The sequence below is a fragment of the Pelobates fuscus genome, chromosome 7 (assembly GCF_036172605.1).
Source record: "Pelobates fuscus isolate aPelFus1 chromosome 7, aPelFus1.pri, whole genome shotgun sequence".
NCBI lineage: Eukaryota > Metazoa > Chordata > Amphibia > Anura > Pelobatidae > Pelobates > Pelobates fuscus.
This window is the reverse complement of record NC_086323.1, coordinates 146,723,603-146,740,947: the sequence shown is the minus strand read 5'-3', so window position 1 is coordinate 146,740,947 and position 17,345 is coordinate 146,723,603. Positions and strand designations below refer to the sequence as shown.

The following is a 17,345-nucleotide window of genomic DNA, read 5'->3' as shown; positions in this document are numbered from 1 at the left end:
GTTAGAAATCATCTTATCCTTAAAATCACAGGATTTATTCACTAAACAGTATATTTTAGTCACTTGAAAACTGGATTTGGAAATTTAAGGCTAATAGACCGTAAGCTTGTTTGAGCAAGGCGCTCACCACTTTCTCTTCCTCTATGTTTGACTTGTCTTGTTGCAACTACTCGTTAGCTTGTCCACATATTATACATGATTGAAGAATAAGTTGATGCTTCTCAAATAACAATAATAACATTAAAAAAAAAAAAATAACCAAACTAACAAATGTCCATCTTGGAATTGTTTCCCTATATCTTCAAATTAGTGATCAGATCAATTTCTTTTAACCAGTTTCCATTATTGGAATAAATACATACGGTAGCTTATTTTTCATTGTATCTAACTACCTAACACATATTGTGCATCTATGTATTTAAGTATATATAGTTAGTTGAATATAGGAATAGATTTTATGGTAAATGATATCACACCACATTTCCCTGTGGATTTAAATACCCGTACTTCTATCCTCAGGCTAATTATATCTTCCAAGGACACTGATTACTAATACACTTGCTGTTGTGTTAAAACTGTCTCTTACTCCTTATGACGGACACTTAAAGGCAAGCTGTGACTGCTTAGATGGATAGGTCTGCAGGATTGTACAAACTAATCTTTAAATTCTCTGATCATGGATCAAAAGGCACCATTGCCTTACACATGGCCGTCTTGTAGAAGTACCATAAAGCCTGTCTGTTGGCAGGATTACAATGAATTCTGCACAATGGAAATTAATACTACTGGTACACCGTATAAGTGGTGGTGTACTGCAATGCATCTATACTTGGCATTGGCATTCCATTCTGTCCCAACCAAAAGCAAAGAATTAAGGAAATATAGTGCTACAATTTGTGTTTTTTTTAACATGATGGTATTGTGATGGGAATCCAGCATGGTCAAAATTTAGTAGGCCAAGATTTCCATGTGGCATATGTATGTTGTGTCAGTTAGTTAGCTACACGTAGCTAGGATACTGTCATCAATGTACTGAGCATGTGCAGGAATGCAGGAACTGGAATTGCACTTATTTCCTTTGTCTTGGATGAGCCATGTGGTCTGACCAGATGTACAAGTCTATATTCTGCTCATTGATTGGTTAAAGATATATGTGGGTGTAGCTATTAATAGGAGGAGTTATAGTGCTATATAAGGAATGTACACCATGTGTTGGGCTCTCAGATATTTTTGGAACAGGAGTTCATCTGAGGCCCGATCGGTATGTTAATAAAGACTTCTTACTTCCTGAAGACCTGCATCCACCTCTCTGTGTTTGGCTTCTGCTAGTTTACTCGGTAACAGTATCTGATGGAATATGAAACAAAAAAATCAGGTGACAAATATACGACTGTCTACTATATTACTGTCTACTTGGAATAGCACAGACAGCATGCAGCTAGTTCATTCATAACATGTTAGTGGTGATGAAACGTTCTCCCCAGATAAGATGGAGAGTACAGCAAAGAGAAGATTGGAGAGTGCTAAAGCAGGAACAAACTGGGCAGCATCCAAAGCTACACTCCATACTCCCGTACCAGATGTCAAACTTTAGTATCGGGGTCCCCACCAGAAATAGGAAAATGAAAATCAAAACGTATACAGCTAGTGAGAAATATCCCATTTGAGACACCTTTGGCCTATGTTCAAAACAACAGAACATTTCTTCTTCTTATTATTATTATATTTATATAGCGCCAACAAACTTATGAGGCCACACTGATGGACACACAACATACTGCCACTGAGCATTATACCAACAAAGTTCTGTTATTTGTTTATACACATGAACAGTATAAGGACCAAAGCTACACTTTGCCCTTGTGACAATCGGGTCCCTTGTAGAACCTACGCCAACATTGAACATTCCACGTGTTTAGCTTTAGTGACATACAGCACTACAGTAAATAATTAAGTGGGTCCTTGCATTTTGGAAGCCCTATTGAGGTTAATATTGGGCAATCATATTATAACCAAAAACACGCGTCCAGATTTCAGAATATTGCTTTCAATCTGTCTGAACAGCGGTAAACATCATCATGGCTATTTATTTGCAATAAATGTAACTTTCCTGTATTATTTTTTATTACCTGAAACAAAGTCAAATAAAGTGGCAAAAGCAAAAAGTATAATAAATAATATTTTAAAAACAGTGCATTAACAACGCAATACCTAGTTGCATTACTAAAGTAAAACATTCTACCTCCCCCCGGAGAAATACAAAGGTAATGTAAAGCCCCATTCAAATCCTCAGCAGATCCCATGTAATTGCCACTGAACGTGTACATTTGACGCATAATGATGCAAGTTAATTGTCTTTTATTAACCACATTTTGATTGTTTTCTATACGACATACACCTATAGATAAAGCTTGTTTTTTTTTTTAGACGGTAGAACATGTAACAAATACTTAATTATACTTGCACCTTTCAGTTCATATCGTTATAATAGCAATATGGCTGTTTTGATTTATACCAGTGTATAATTAATGTCAAGAAATGTATTATTTTGCCTCTTACACTGTGCTTTTAACCAAAGTGCTCTAAAAAAAAAAAAAAAAAAAGCATAATACTTCGGTTTAACAATCTATTAAGAAGAAAAATACAGATATCTATTCGCATAATAGAAAAATGTTAACCCTCACTTTGCATCTTGAATTATTTAGGTCTGGTATCTATAATGATAATGCGGTCTCTGGCTCTCAGATTTTATAAGAAAGGTATATTCATCCACAATTAAAAAGTGTTTTCTTAGTGGAGTTGGAGTTTTTTTTCTTCTAACTGTTTGGACCAACATTTACACATTAATTGGCCAATCCACTGTAGCTCACGGCACATTTTAGCAATATTTCTAAAGCACTGCATATTCTGCAGGACCAACCAGGATGGCTACATGACTAAACATTTAATTATCAAACTGTGATTGCAATGCTTAGCCTGTAAGGTGTTGTTGTTGTTATTATTGTTATAGAGTTAACTTATTCCATAGTGCTGCATGGCGACAAAACACATTTGAAATACAAGAGTTTTTCAAAGTGAGTTTACAATGAGCTGACACTCTAAAGAAAATGATGAAATGCAAATATTCCAGCATATCCACAGTGCATGATTTAGATCAGAGGTGCCCAAAAGGTAGAACCTCAGATGTTTTAAAACTGCAGCATCCATGATGCTTTGCCATTCTATAGGCATGCAAAGCATCATGGGAGTTGTAGTTCTACAACACTTTTGGGCACCTCTCATCAGTGGCGGATCCAGAGCCTGATCTCGGGAGGGGCACTTGTAGATTATTTAAATAAATAATCCAGACACAATAACCAATACAGCTCAGTGTAGTGGTTATAGTGCCAATAATGCCAAGACCCCCTCCCAGAGTAAGTAGTCAAACTGTTTAAGAACTGTTTGACAACTTACCTGAGGTCCTCTGGGAAATGGGGCTGTAGTAGGGCAGAGGAGCAGTGGTATGTGTGAGTGGTGCAATGTGTGAGGGGTGCAGTGTGTGTGTGTGTGTGAGGGGGACAGTGTATTAGCAGTGTGTGTGTGTGTGTGTGTGAAGGTTGCAGTGTGTACGTGAGGGCGGCAGTATATGTCAGGGGTGCAGTGTGTGTGTGGGTCAGTTTGTGTGTGAGACAGTTACAGTGTGTGTGTGGGGCAATGTATGTGTGGGGGCAGTGTGTTTATGGGGGGCAGTGTGTGTATGTGGGGCAGTGTATGTGTATATGGGGGCAGTGTGTTTATGGGGGGCAGGGGCAATGTGTGTGTATGGGGGGCAGGGGCAATGTGTGTGTATATGGGGGGCAGGGGCAATGTGTGTGTGTGTGTGTGTGTATGGGGGGCAGGGGCAATGTGTGTGTGTATGGGGGGCAGGGGCAATGTGTGTGTATATGGGGGGCAGGGACAATGTGTGTGTATGGGGGGCAGGGGCAATGTGTGTGTATATGGGGGCAGGGGCAATGTGTGTGTATGGGGGGCAGGGGCAATGTGTGTGTATGGGGCAGGGGCAATGTGTGTGTGTATGGGGGGCAGGGGCAATGTGTGTGTGTATGGGGGGCAGGGGCAATGTGTGTGTGCATGGGGGGCAGGGGCAATGTGTGTGTATATGGGGGCAGGGGCAATGTGTGTGTATGGGGGGCAGGGGCAATGTGTGTATATATGGGGGCAGGGGCAATGTGTGTGTATGGGGGGCAGGGGCAATGTGTGTGTATGGGGGGCGGGGGCAATGTGTGTGTATATGGGGGGCAGGGGCAATGTGTGTGTATATGGGGGGCAGGGGCAATGTGTGTGTGTGTATGGGGGCAAGGGCAATGTGTGTGTGTATGGGGGGCAGGGGCAATGTGTGTGTATATGGGGGGCAGGGGCAATGTGTGTGTGTATGGGGGCAGGGGCAATGTGTGTGTGTATGGGGGGCAGGGGCAATGTGTGTGTGTATGGGGGGCAGGGGCAATGTGTGTGTATATGGGGGGCAGGGGCAATGTGTGTGTATATGGGGGGCAGGGGCAATGTGTGTGTATATGGGGGGGCAGGGGCAATGTGTGTGTATATGGGGGGCAGGGGCAATGTGTGTATATATGGGGGCAGGGGCAATGTGTGTGTATGGGGGGCAGGGGCAATGTGTGTATATATGGGGGCAGGGGCAATGTGTGTGTATGGGGGGCAGGGGCAATGTGTGTGTATGGGGGGCAGGGGCAATGTGTGTGTAAATGGGGGGCAGGGGCAATGTGTGTGTATGGGGGGCAGGGGCAATGTGTGTGTGTATGGGGGGCAGGGGCAATGTGTGTGTGTGTATGGGGGCAGGGGCAATGTGTGTGTGTGTGTATGGGGGCAGGGGCAATGTGTGTGTGTGTGTGTATGGGGGCAGGGGCAATGTGTGTGTATGTGTGTGTGTGTGTATGGGGGGCAGGGGCAATGTGTGTGTGTATGGGGAGCAGGGGCAATGTGTGTGTATGGGGGGCAGGGGCAATGTGTGTGTGTATGGGGAGCAGGGGCAATGTGTGTGTGTGTGTGTGTGTGTGTGTGTATGGGGGGGCGGGGGCAATGTGTGTGTATGGGGGCAGGGGCAATGTGTGTATATATGGGGGGCAGGAGCAATGTGTGTGTATGGGGGGCAGGGGCAATGTGTGTGTATGGGGGGCGGGGGCAATGTGTTTATGGGGGGCAGGGGCAATGTGTGTGTATATGGGGGCAGGGGCAATGTGTGTGTGTGTGTATGGGGGCAAGGGCAATGTGTGTGTGTATGGGGGGCAGGGGCAATGTGTGTGTATATGGGGGGCAGGGGCAATGTGTGTGTGTATGGGGGGCAGGGGCAATGTGTGTGTGTATGGGGGCAGGGGCAATGTGTGTGTGTATGGGGGGCAGGGGCAATGTGTGTGTGTATGGGGGCAGGGGCAATGTGTGTGTGTATGGGGGGCAGGGGCAATGTGTGTGTATATGGGGGGCAGGGGCAATGTGTGTATATGGGGGGCAGGGGCAATGTGTGTATATATGGGGGCAGGGGCAATGTGTGTGTATGGGGGGCAGGGGCAATGTAAGTGTATGGGGGGCAGGGGCAATGTGTGTGTATGGGGGGCAGGGGCAATGTGTGTGTAAATGGGGGCAGGGGCAATGTGTGTGTATGGGGGGCAGGGGCAATGTGTGTGTGTATGGGGGGCAGGGGCAATGTGTGTGTGTATGGGGGCAGGGGCAATGTGTGTGTGTGTATGGGGGGCAGGGGCAATGTGTGTGTATGTGTGTGTGTGTGTGTGTATGGGGGGCATGGGCAATGTGTGTGTGTATGGGGAGCAGGGGCAATGTGTGTGTATGGGGGGCAGGGGCAATGTGTGTGTGTATGGGGAGCAGGGGCAATGTGTGTGTGTGTGTGTATGGGGGACAGGGGCAATGTGTGTGTGTGTGTGTGTGTGTATGGGGGCGGGGGCAATGTGTGTGTGTGTATGGGGGGCGGGGGCAATGTGTGTGTGTGTGTGTGTATTGGGGGCGGGGGCAATGTGTGTGTGTGTGTGTATGGGGGGCGGGGGCAATGTGTGTGTATGTGTGTGTGTGTGTATGGGGGGCAGGGGCAATGTGTGTGTGTGTATGGGGGGGCGGGGGCAATGTGTGTGTGTGTATGGGGGGCGGGGGCAGGTGCAATGTGTGTGTGTGTGTGTGTATGGGGGGCAGGGGCAATGTGTGTGTGTATGGGGGGCGGGGGCAGGGTCAATGTGTGTGTATGTGTGTGTGTGTGTGTGTATGGGGGGCAGGGGCAATGTGTGTGTAGAAGAAGGATAGGGGGGGGCTTTTTTTTTTTTTAATGTGTGTGTGTTTGTTTTTTTTTACATTTAATTAAAATTAATATATCATTTATGTCCCCCCTCCCTTCTTACCTTTACTGGGAGGAGGGGGGGACATCTTTCGTTCCCTGGTGGTCCAGTGGGGTTCATTGGTGGTTCCAGTGGTAGGAGTGAACTCTAGCCCGCGCTCCAGGGCTAGAATTCACTCTCGCGAGATTTGGAGCGTTGCCGTGGTAACCACGGCAACGCTCCAAATCTCGCGAGAGGAGGACCCGGAGGAGCTGCTGGTAACAGCTCCCGGGTCCTCTCTCCCTCCCCTGTCGGTCGGCTGTCAGTAATGTGCCTGCGGACCGGGGAGGGAGATCACTGATCTCCCTCCCCTGTCGGTCTGCAGGCACAATGCAGGGCTGGCACTTGGGCAATGTCAGCCCTGCATTAGCCAGCAGGGGAGAATCTTGTGGGGGGCAATTGCCCCATTGCCCCCCCCCCCCCCCCCTGGATCCGCCACTGCCTCTCATCTAGATACTCTTGACCAGCATGGCCAAATGGAGAAACCCCAGCTGACCTACATCTCCATGATAGTGGCAGAGCTGGGAATTTTTGCAAGCACCCCGCGTAGACTTAAATAGAAATAATCAAGTTTACAACAGGAGACATTCATAAACATGTACAATTATGGGGCCCGGCACTAAAAGTGGAAGTATTACCAAATCAACCAGTGGAATCATCAGTATAAAATCCACTGGTTCCATTGCGATAGCTCCACTTCTAGAACTGTTTTAGAATCCCTTTTACCCATCACTCTAATATGTCCAACGGAACATACTGATATATAAAGCTCAGTTTCTGGTTCCCGGTAGGGATTTTTAAGGTTTGAGCAACCTGGTGCCTGAGAAAATCTGTGACCAGAAAAGGCTAGCAATGACAACAGTTCTATCCTCCCATACTTCAATCCCGAGAGCTATAAATACAATGCTGGTTGTTTGTTTTTTGTCTATGTGAAAAAACTAGAAAGCACAAGGGACCCAATCCCAGAATAAGCGCGTGGAAAATAAATAAAACTAGGAGATTGTTTGTATGAACTAAATACATTTCCAGAACAATTATCAGCCACAGAGACCAGAGTCATTTTAACTATTTAACTGCAGAAGTATAAATCCACTCTGAATAAGTAATATATCTACCCAAGGCAAATGCTAGACTGGCATCTATTTTGGTTTTCACATAGTCCATCAGTTCAACAAGAGCCGTTATGGCTTAACTTGGTACTGTATGTGCCTGTGTACTAAATGCCCCTTAATGCTTAATCACTGTTGAATAACTACATATGGCACAGCTCAGTATAAAGAAAAATAATTAGCTACTACTAGTCTACAAAACACAAATGGGAAGACTTGTGATAACTTATAATTCATGTCAATGGCTTGGGTTCTACAAAAACAATACCTACCAACTCTCAGGAATAGGTATGGAGTTATATCCTTTGATTCTCTTCCCTGGTGGGTATCTTTATCATGAGGTCAAGAAAGATGGTAGGCATTTTGAAGCTCTCCATGTCATTCTCTGATCACTGCTATACATTTATAGAAATTTATAGGCCCTAATTACATATTATTTCCAATTTTTTTTTTCTAAATGGTTTGACTCAAATCTTAAACATGGGTGTGCCAGACCTCATGGGATCAAGCCCCACCAGAAGTACCAAAGCATGGAATGACAAAAATTGTCACTTATAGGTTTGCTCTGTGGCCAATCAATAGGGTAAATGCAGACAAGAAAAGGACATTAGGAAGTATCATTACTGGATTTATATAAAAAGACAACTGGATGATTGCAGCACTGCCACTCAACATATGTGGAAAAAAGTCTGATTTGGTCACCCACCATTAGAGTACAATCTCATGGTTTTCCAAATGTGCTTCGTCAGTCACCTTCTACAATGCAGTATAGGTCGTATGGCCACAACATAAAAAAGCCATTTGGAGAAATGAGTACGCCTTAAAGGGTACAGTAAATAGATGCTGACAGGTCTCTGAGACAGGATAACTAAAGACCAAACATACATGCAAACATGACATATAATTATATATAATGAGTATGGGACCAGAGGAAAACCTGGGACCTAGGAAGCAATCAACATCAATCACTGCTGATGCTTGGAAACCCAAAAGGGACTGTCAGGGCAGATCTGGGACAGTTGACTGGTATATAAGTAACATGTTTAAGAGATATAAGAAAGTCAATATATAACACATATCCAAGTATCCACTCACATGTATACTCACCTAGCAACATTACAAAGGACAATCAATGCATGCTTGAGATCATACTTTAGGGATCCCATCTTTGAAATTAAACTGTCCTCCTGATCTTAGTAATGTAGTAACCTAGTTCTCTCTCATGCTGACAATTGATTTGAGGTTTTACAGCCAAGCATAGTGGAGAATTGGGGCTCTTCCAACACCTGGCAATACTGATTTTGGCTGCAAGCAGGGCATTTATTATCAGCTTTTTAAACTTCAAACAGTCTTGTTAAAACCCCAAACGAAATAAAGCAAATGATGGAGACATATCAACATTTAATATAGTCATAACTGATAGCTCTCTGTATATAATTTGTGCCGTGTTTGAGCAGGCCCTCCATCTATTGATGATATAGAAGATATATCACAAATATATCAGGTAAGTATATAAGAGTTAAAAGTCAGTTTATGTCCTAAATTAGCATTGTCTTCAAACTAATACAGTAATTGACTTCTGTTCAATAGAGTCTGAACTGACCAAAGGAAGTTGAAGTTGTTATGGTATATTTGCAGAGTACGTATAGCACTTTAAGGATCTATAGTGTGCTTTTTTGACATCATAATTTGCTTCCTGAAGTTTTCATGTCAGCATGTCTTGCAATATTTATTTAGAACTGACAGCTCTGTAGAGGCCTGCTGTCTCTGAGTGAATACCAAATTCATTTTTTGGAAAAAGTACCCATAAAGATCAGATTCGTATAATAATATACACTGTCCTTGGTTCTTAAAGAGTTAAAATGCAATACCGCTGCAGGCCGTTTACAAACAACCACGGCTAATTTACATATAAAAGGACACAATCCATTAAAAAGAAACACTTCACATTGTGCGCCCTGTAGACTGCGAGGGGTTAAATAAAATGTGAGATTTTTTGGGGGAAATATTCTTACAATCACCACGAATATCAATACTATGTCCCCGCTGCTTGTTTCACTTTTAGAACTTTGGCCCAGAATTTCTCCTTATACATAACCCCCAATCGCACACAGTGTTTGACATAACGGAGATGCCAAAACGCTGCACATCAAAACCGCCAACCCGATTACAAAGTGGGTAGTGACTACAGACTGAAAAGGAACTGTGTGAAAAGAAGTGGAAAATTAAAGCTGAAGCAGACGAAGAAAAGGGATTAATTTACTGGCATGTACAATATGCAAATGAGATTACTCTCAGCTTAACAGCATCATTTATGTCCATAATAACGGCATCACCATTACAGGGCTCAAATTAAATTACACCATAATTAGCATATCAAAGTGATTGGTTAAAGTTTAAAACAAATACCCAATTTTGTTAATGAACAGCTGTAATTGTCATGTATACCACAGCGGAAATCCCCCTAAACAAATATATGTTTTAGAAAAGAGAGAGCAAGAGATTTTAGTACAGGCGCAGATAAACGGTGGTTTAAAAAAATAAATAAATAAATAAATTACATGGATTTATTAATATCCATTAATGTTCTTCATTTTCCGGTTGTAAAGTGTTCAATCTACGAAGAAAAAAAGAAAAGACTCTCCCTATATTTACACATTTCAGTCTCAATGGCAACGAGACTGAAGAGGGGAGACAATGGCAAATCTACTTTCAGCTTGAACTTTTGACTGCGTCACAAGTTTGACCTGACTTGCTCAAGAACATGCAATTAAATAAACTCCCTTTTGCTTACTTAAAAGGCTGTCCATGGAGGAATGTGTAAAGTGTGGACTCTGCTCTCATCCTTTTATTAACCCCTGCCAATGCTGAAATATTATTGATTTAGGGCAATGAAACCCCCTCACCATCTGCCCGGTATTTCCCTAATAAGAGAGTCTTGCAAATAAAACCCAAAATATACATGACTCTAGGAAATTTCCACTAGACGGTCTAATCAACTGTGTCAAGTACAAAAAACAAAATATCTAGCACACAATTAAAATAATAGAATCCTACACACATATTTTATTATATATATAAACATTGGATGAACTAGTAACTTTGTGAGCTTGTCTAGTCACTTTTTATTCTGGCTTGTAAACTGAGGCCTGTATGTATTATATATGCATATGTGTGTTTTCCAAGAAGAAAACACTGTATCAAAAATGTATGAAAAAATACATACATTTAGACACGTAAACATGAATTTATAAAAAATAAATAATCTTTCTGTTTACTGTTTGATTTTAAATGAAATATTACAAAACACAACAAAAGGGTCGAATTTGATAATCAAGCTGATTGTTCCAAAAAAAAAAAAAAAAAGGTTTATTATAGGGGAAAAAAATGTTAAAAAATTTAGATAGCAGCTCTTCATTTTATGCATAGAGGAATGCATTAAGGCACAGGCTCTGAAGTAGTATGTAAATGATATGCCTTTCAAGGTAGCACTAGGGCAAATTCACTCCGTCAACTAATGATGAAGCTCATTATATGCTGGGAGTATTCATAATGAGGAAACAGCCACCCGCCATTCCACGCTCCTACATAAATCCGTCTAACGTGGATATATCCACGTCTAATTAAAGACTACAGATTCCATACACCCTCCCTTTATTGTCCTACAGATAGAAATGTTCAAAGCAGTCCAATGTGCTTGGAATTTCATTTTAAAGGTAAAATCCTAAATAAAAAAAAAACAAAAATATATATAAAAATAAATAAATGAAATAAGAAGCAATGCATGAAACATAAATTACATTATATTATATTTATATGTATATATATATATATATATATAGAGAGAGAGAGAGAGAGAGAGAGAGAGAGAGAGAGAGAGGGAGAGAGATTTTTTAAAAACTGTCTTCTGAAATTGGAAGTGGGAGGGGTCCTATTAACCAATAAAACAACTAAAAATCAGCACGCTACATATTTGTTTTCATCAGAGGACACAGCATTTTGCCTGTAACTAAATAAGACTTAAAAAACAAAAATAGAACTTGAGTTATAACGTAAAAATAAGTTATGAAACTCAGAACCTAAAAAAAATTAAACTAGAATACTGGACACGTGCGTGCCTACGTAGCAATTTTGTACAGGTGCTACTTTGCAAGGAATATAATCAGACTATCTCTATCTTTTTAGTCATAAAAATGAAAGACATTTGATTGTCACATACTAAAGCTCAGAGTATGTCCATTTTTTTTTTTTTTTTTTTTTGTAAATCTGTTTTGTATTTATTTTTCAAGGTTAACAGTGAGATTAGAGTATGAAAGTTGTAAGCATAAGAAATATACAGTCGTCTGGGCTCGCAGGCCCGCAATTTTGACGGACACGCAGGTCCCTTGTGGCATACCTTGTTTTGGGAGTATAATTTCTGCTTGCGTTATGTATAGGAACTTAGCGATGAGGTTATTGGAATTCTTTACACAAAATATTTTCAGAGAACAATTCTGTATTCGGTGTGCGCATGGGGAATAGTGACCTGTACACCTGAATTCTTATTGGTCCTCTAACTCTCTATTGGCCTAAGTGGATCATTGTAAGGCATATGTCCTCTAGGCTATCTTCTACCTATATTACGTTCAGCTACAGTGGTATTCCCACTCTTAGGTAGTTTATTCCCCGTTTTGTAGATGTCTTTCTCTGTTGTTTATTCATCTTTTTAGTTGTTGCTTAGGGGCCAGGTCTCCCTCTAACCCGTCAATGTCTATATTTAGCATCCACTTTGAGCTACTTTGTTGCGCAATGGGGAACTACATCTCTATCGTGAGTGTTCGTTCAGTTAATGATGATGTCTCATATCCCCGTGGCGGAGTCTGAGTTTCGCTTGGTTCCTCTATCATTACCTCCATGTCAGTGCCACTTTTGATATCAGAGGTTGTTGTGAGTCCCCTTCAATCTGTTGGTGGAAGTGTAGTACGGGTCTAAATGAGTGAGGAGAAAGGTGTTCGTTCATGTGATATTTGGTTGTCTGTGCGTTATGTGTATTCGGTTTAGAAATGTCTCCCTTTCTGTTCCTTAGGTTGTATAGTAATACTTGTCTGTCACTGTACGAAGGGTTGAGACCATCTCAGATCGCAATTATGCTGCGTGTGCGGTGTTTGCGTCAGGTTGGTTGATTATCTGACTGTCCCCTCAACCCTCCTCCCCGCCTCCCGGCCCATTTTCTAGCAGCAGGTACAGTGAGGCATTTTTTTTTTTTAAACTTCTTTCATATCCTTTTCACCTTTTGTGTATCAGGCAATTCCAGTGTTAATACTTAATGTATATGGATAACAGTATAGTACAGGGGTGGGGAACCTTTGGCTCTCCAGATGTTTTGGACTACACCTCCCATGATGCTTTGCCAGCATTATGTGTGTAAGAGCATTATGAGGGATGTAGTCCACAACATCTGGAGAGCAGAAGGTTGCCTATCCCTGGTATAGTACATGCCTCTATAAAGTGGTGCAGGGAAGCATTCACAGAGTTATTTACCAAAGTAGCCAAACAGGAAGCTGTATTAAAGGTACACTATAGTCACCACAACTACTAGAGCTTAATGTAGTGGGCCTGGTGTCTATAGCATGTCCCTGCATTCTTAGCAATGTAAACACACAGTGTTTACATTGCTGCCTAGTAACACCTCTGGTGGCAGCCACTCAAAAAGCCACTAGGTGCTTCCTGTGTCAATGTTGCACAGTGTGCAGCACTGGCGCTCAGCGTCTCCATACCCTACATGGGGACGCTGAACATTCCCCAGAGAGATGCATTGATTCAATACATCCCTATGAGGAGATGCTGATTGGGTGATTGCGGAGTTTCGCCACACATGCATAATAGCCTTCCAGAATGTTTGAGATCATGAAAATTGATACTCTCAGTCATGGAGGCGGGGCCAACCGAGGTGAATCGACGGTGGAGAAAACGTACATTTCAAAACCTTTAATCTCTACATAGAGTGGGCTTCGCGGAGCTACACATGTATTCCAGCACCATAGTGTCAAACTATACATATTTCAATTCCTGACACAATAGGGTTCCTTGAAGCTGACCTTAAATTTGAAATTCTCTTTGAATCTCCTTTAATTCCTGACAATGCTCACTCTAGCGAATAACACTGTTAGAAAAGCCCTATCAAGGATTGCCCAAACTATGAACGAAATCCCCAAATCTGAATGGATAGATGTTACCTGACAAACGTACGGTCATCTTAATTCAGTTTGCTTCCACTTTGGCTACTTTGGTGAATAACTCTGTGACTGCTTCCCTGCACCACTCTATAGATGCATGTACTATACAGTTATTCATATACACTGAGTATTAACCCTACCATTGCCTGGTACACAAAAGGTGAAAAGGCTGAGGTCTTTAAACCCCATGGACACAGTAGAAAGCAGTTGTTTAAAAATAATGTATGTACATATCACAGATATTATTAACTACATTTTAAGCTTTTTGAAAAACATGGACATGTCACCACCGCCTGGTATAAAGAATAAATAAAATAGTAAATACAAAACTAATATACAAATAATAATTAATCATTTATTTAAAAGTGAAAAAAAAAAAAACAACAGACAAGCCTCAAATTCAGGGTAAATTGAATTTAAACAATGTGGAAAATGCACAAATACCAATTTTACTCTCCAAAAACTTTTTGCATTGTAAAAAGTATCTCTCAACAGCCTAACTTTATAATATTAAAAAAAGCTGGAGCTATTCTCTTTCTGGAGTAAAAACTCTCCAAATTATCATGATTTGTGAATCTCTCTCTTACTGAACTGAAATAATATAGGGTGTTATTCAACATTAAGTGGGTAGGATGGAGGCTTTGGCCTGTAGCGTCTATTTAATACATCTGTTTTTGCTCAATACAGGAGTCAAACATTAGGACACTTTACACGCTTTATTAATCTAACTTCATGTAACACTTCAGAGTCACGCGACTCTTGTCCATCTTTCAAAAGAATCCCCATTCCAGAAATCATTAGTCTTTTAACGATCCATTTACATGCAATGCTGGGCACTTATACATTGCGTTACAAAGTTGCAAATTTTGCACTAGGATCGTAAATTCACATGATGGCAATTTATTTCTTATCTTCAAATTAAACCTCTTAAAACGTGTAAATTCTACATGATCTTGAAGAAAATCTGAACTGTAACAGCCAGGTGCTCAGACGTACACCTACAAAAATAGGGTCTGCTAAGTAACTAACCTTCAGTACAGAACTGCCAAAGGGTTAAATAAGCAGAATATAAATAACTCATAGTTAGGTAATCACAAACAAAGGCAGGGGCTCACGCATCAAAAACTCAAGACAAATGAAAGCCGTATAAATCTCCACTTACACCTTTTGGAACAAAATTATTAAAAAAATACATTTAAAAAAAAAAAAAAAGCAAAAAGGAATTTGAAAATAAGCAATTGCATCGTGCAAGCAGGATAACAATGGGTGCACAGTTAACCCTTCCAAGACCTACACATGTCATATCTTCTTTGGGCACTTAAAGGATTAGGTTTTCGAAGAGGATGTCCCCCTTTCAACTCATTCCAAGGCAGTGGAATCATTCTGTAACCCCCTTAACCTTTCCTATTAGGCACCAAGTCACAGCCAGCAGTAAAAAGAGACAGCCCTCTGCATAGAAGTTGTCCCTTCAATCTTCCTCCCTCCCTACCTTCCTCCTTCCGTCCCAAAGATTACAAGGTGTAACAACCTACCTTTTGTGTTCAGCCTTGCACACAATGACTGGCTAACCGCAGGAACATGAAGGCTTGGGAGAAAAGGGGGTTAAAGCACTAGTCACCAGTGGCAGGCAAGGGAAAAAAATTAAACGCGGGACTGCATGTAAGGAGACTGTGCCTGCTGACAATGGGTATAACAGTGTATTTACAGTGTTGTTTACACTAGAATGAGTAAACGGCCCTGTGATCAACGTGTACAAATGCAGGCGAGGTGACATTCACAGAATCTGTGCATGATAGTTCCACAAGAAACATATCAGCCAGCATTGCACACAAATAAAATGTTTGTGCATTTTATTTATTTTTCTCTCTCGCTTTGCAGTGTGTTAACCTGGATTATGTGCCTTAATTTTGTGAGGCTTGAGGACAGGTGGGTCTTGTTGCAGTGATGGTAGTGTGTGTGTGTGTGTGTGTGTATGTGTGTGTGTGTGTGTATGTATAGGGGGGTACCTCTTTTATTTTTCTTGACTTCTTATATTAAGAAAGAAAATAAAAAAAGAAAACAGATTTATAGATCTATAGCCATTACCATCTACAGTAAACACATATTAAATATATATATATATATATTTTTTTATTAAACAATAAAAGTTCTATTTTTTGTTTGTTTGTTTGTTTTGTTTTTTTGCAACTTTATATCACATGTACAGTGGGACAACCAGAAAATGGTTATGTGTTTGTGCGTTGGTGGACACGTTTTTGTCACTGAAGCCTGTTGTGGAGTTTTTTGCAGCATTTTATTCTTACGGTCTTGATAAGCAGTTATAATTGTGTCTCCCAGAGGGGGCCCCTTAGTCCCAGGAACCGACGCTCGGCTCTGACAGGGAGGTAACCATATTAGGATGTGTATGGTACAGTAAACAATAACATACTTACACACTGAAATGGAAATTCTTTTTTTACAGCTAATGGTGTTGGTGTCAGCGCCTGGCTTCTCTGCTACCAATGTTTGCTTGTTTTAACAGGCCTCTAAAAACAATCTTCAGCTTCCAAAGGTCCCTCCATAAAATAGGAGATTGTTTACTGGGGTGGGCGGTGAGCAGTGTGAGGAATGCAAACTAATTTTAAGCATTTAAATAAACAATAGCAGCTTAACCCTTTAACCACCGGAGGCTGGCAGAGCAACCCGTTGTTTTGAAGTGTGCAGCTCACGCCCCCTCTTGCACGCAGGAGGTTAAAACAGGGTACAGGGTGTCTGGTATGTCTGGTAAGCCAGGGGAAAAAACACCTGTACCATCTACATTTAACTTGAAGTTTTCTTAAAAGTTTTGAATATATTATCATGAGTTGAAGACAGTGAGAATTCCAAATAAATTTGAAGCATGGCTGACTTACAGAATTTTCCAGTTTCTGACTTTAAAGTTGAAATTCACTTTGAAGTCACATTGCATTTTCACTTTAGTAAATGGATAGAGATTTGTAGTTTCTAGAACTTCAACAGTTAAATGCACCTTTGACAATGCCAAGGCTAAATCAGCATGGTGGGAGTTGCAGTCCACAGCAGCTGTGGTGATAATATCAGTTCTTAGACTGTAGGATCCCAGACTAGTTAAAAAAGTTAAATAATATGCTTTACTTCAAGGTAAGCAATATGCAAGGCTGTATATTAGGTGATCTTCTGGTGACTGTTAGCTTGAGGGCAATTAGGGATTTATTCACTAAACCATGAATTAGAAACAATTGCCAAAATTTGACAAGTTGCTATTCACAAAATAGGGAACAGTCAAGTAGTGACCAGGAGCTTTCAAATGCTAAGCCAAAACTGCTGGAAAAGTTTCAAAATTGTCTATTTTAGCCGAAATATTTTTATTCCTTGATGAATTTTACTAGCTTAGCTATTTTGTCCCAAAATATATAAAATTCCAAGTTTAGTGAGTACATCTTTTTTAGAGTTTTACCCTAGACAGACGGTCACAAGAGGCACTTTCTATTACAAACCTGTAAAAGAATGTTCCGTGTCCTTATGTTCATGGTAAAAGTGCTGGACCCTCTACATTGAGGGTTGGTATAATGGTTATAATGTCTGGTGCCATTCTTCTTGACTGGGAAACCTAAGATCAAATCCCAGTCAGGCCACATTACCAGTAGGTGTCC

At 41.1% G+C, this 17,345-nt stretch overlaps 1 protein-coding gene across 3 annotated transcripts in view; it reads right to left on the bottom strand.

Annotated features, from left to right (window-relative positions):
- The window catches only part of FOXP1 (forkhead box P1), a 691,275-nt gene that overhangs the window by 308,590 nt on the left and 365,340 nt on the right, over positions 1-17,345 (bottom strand). The window contains exon 1 of one of the 3 annotated variants that reach the window (XM_063426764.1): positions 15,228-15,339. The exons of the other annotated variants lie outside the window; for them this stretch is intronic. The gene's annotated coding sequence lies outside the window, so the exon portion shown is untranslated. Of the gene's footprint in view, positions 1-15,227; positions 15,340-17,345 lie in introns of those variants that run through there. 3 annotated transcript variants of the gene reach the window in all.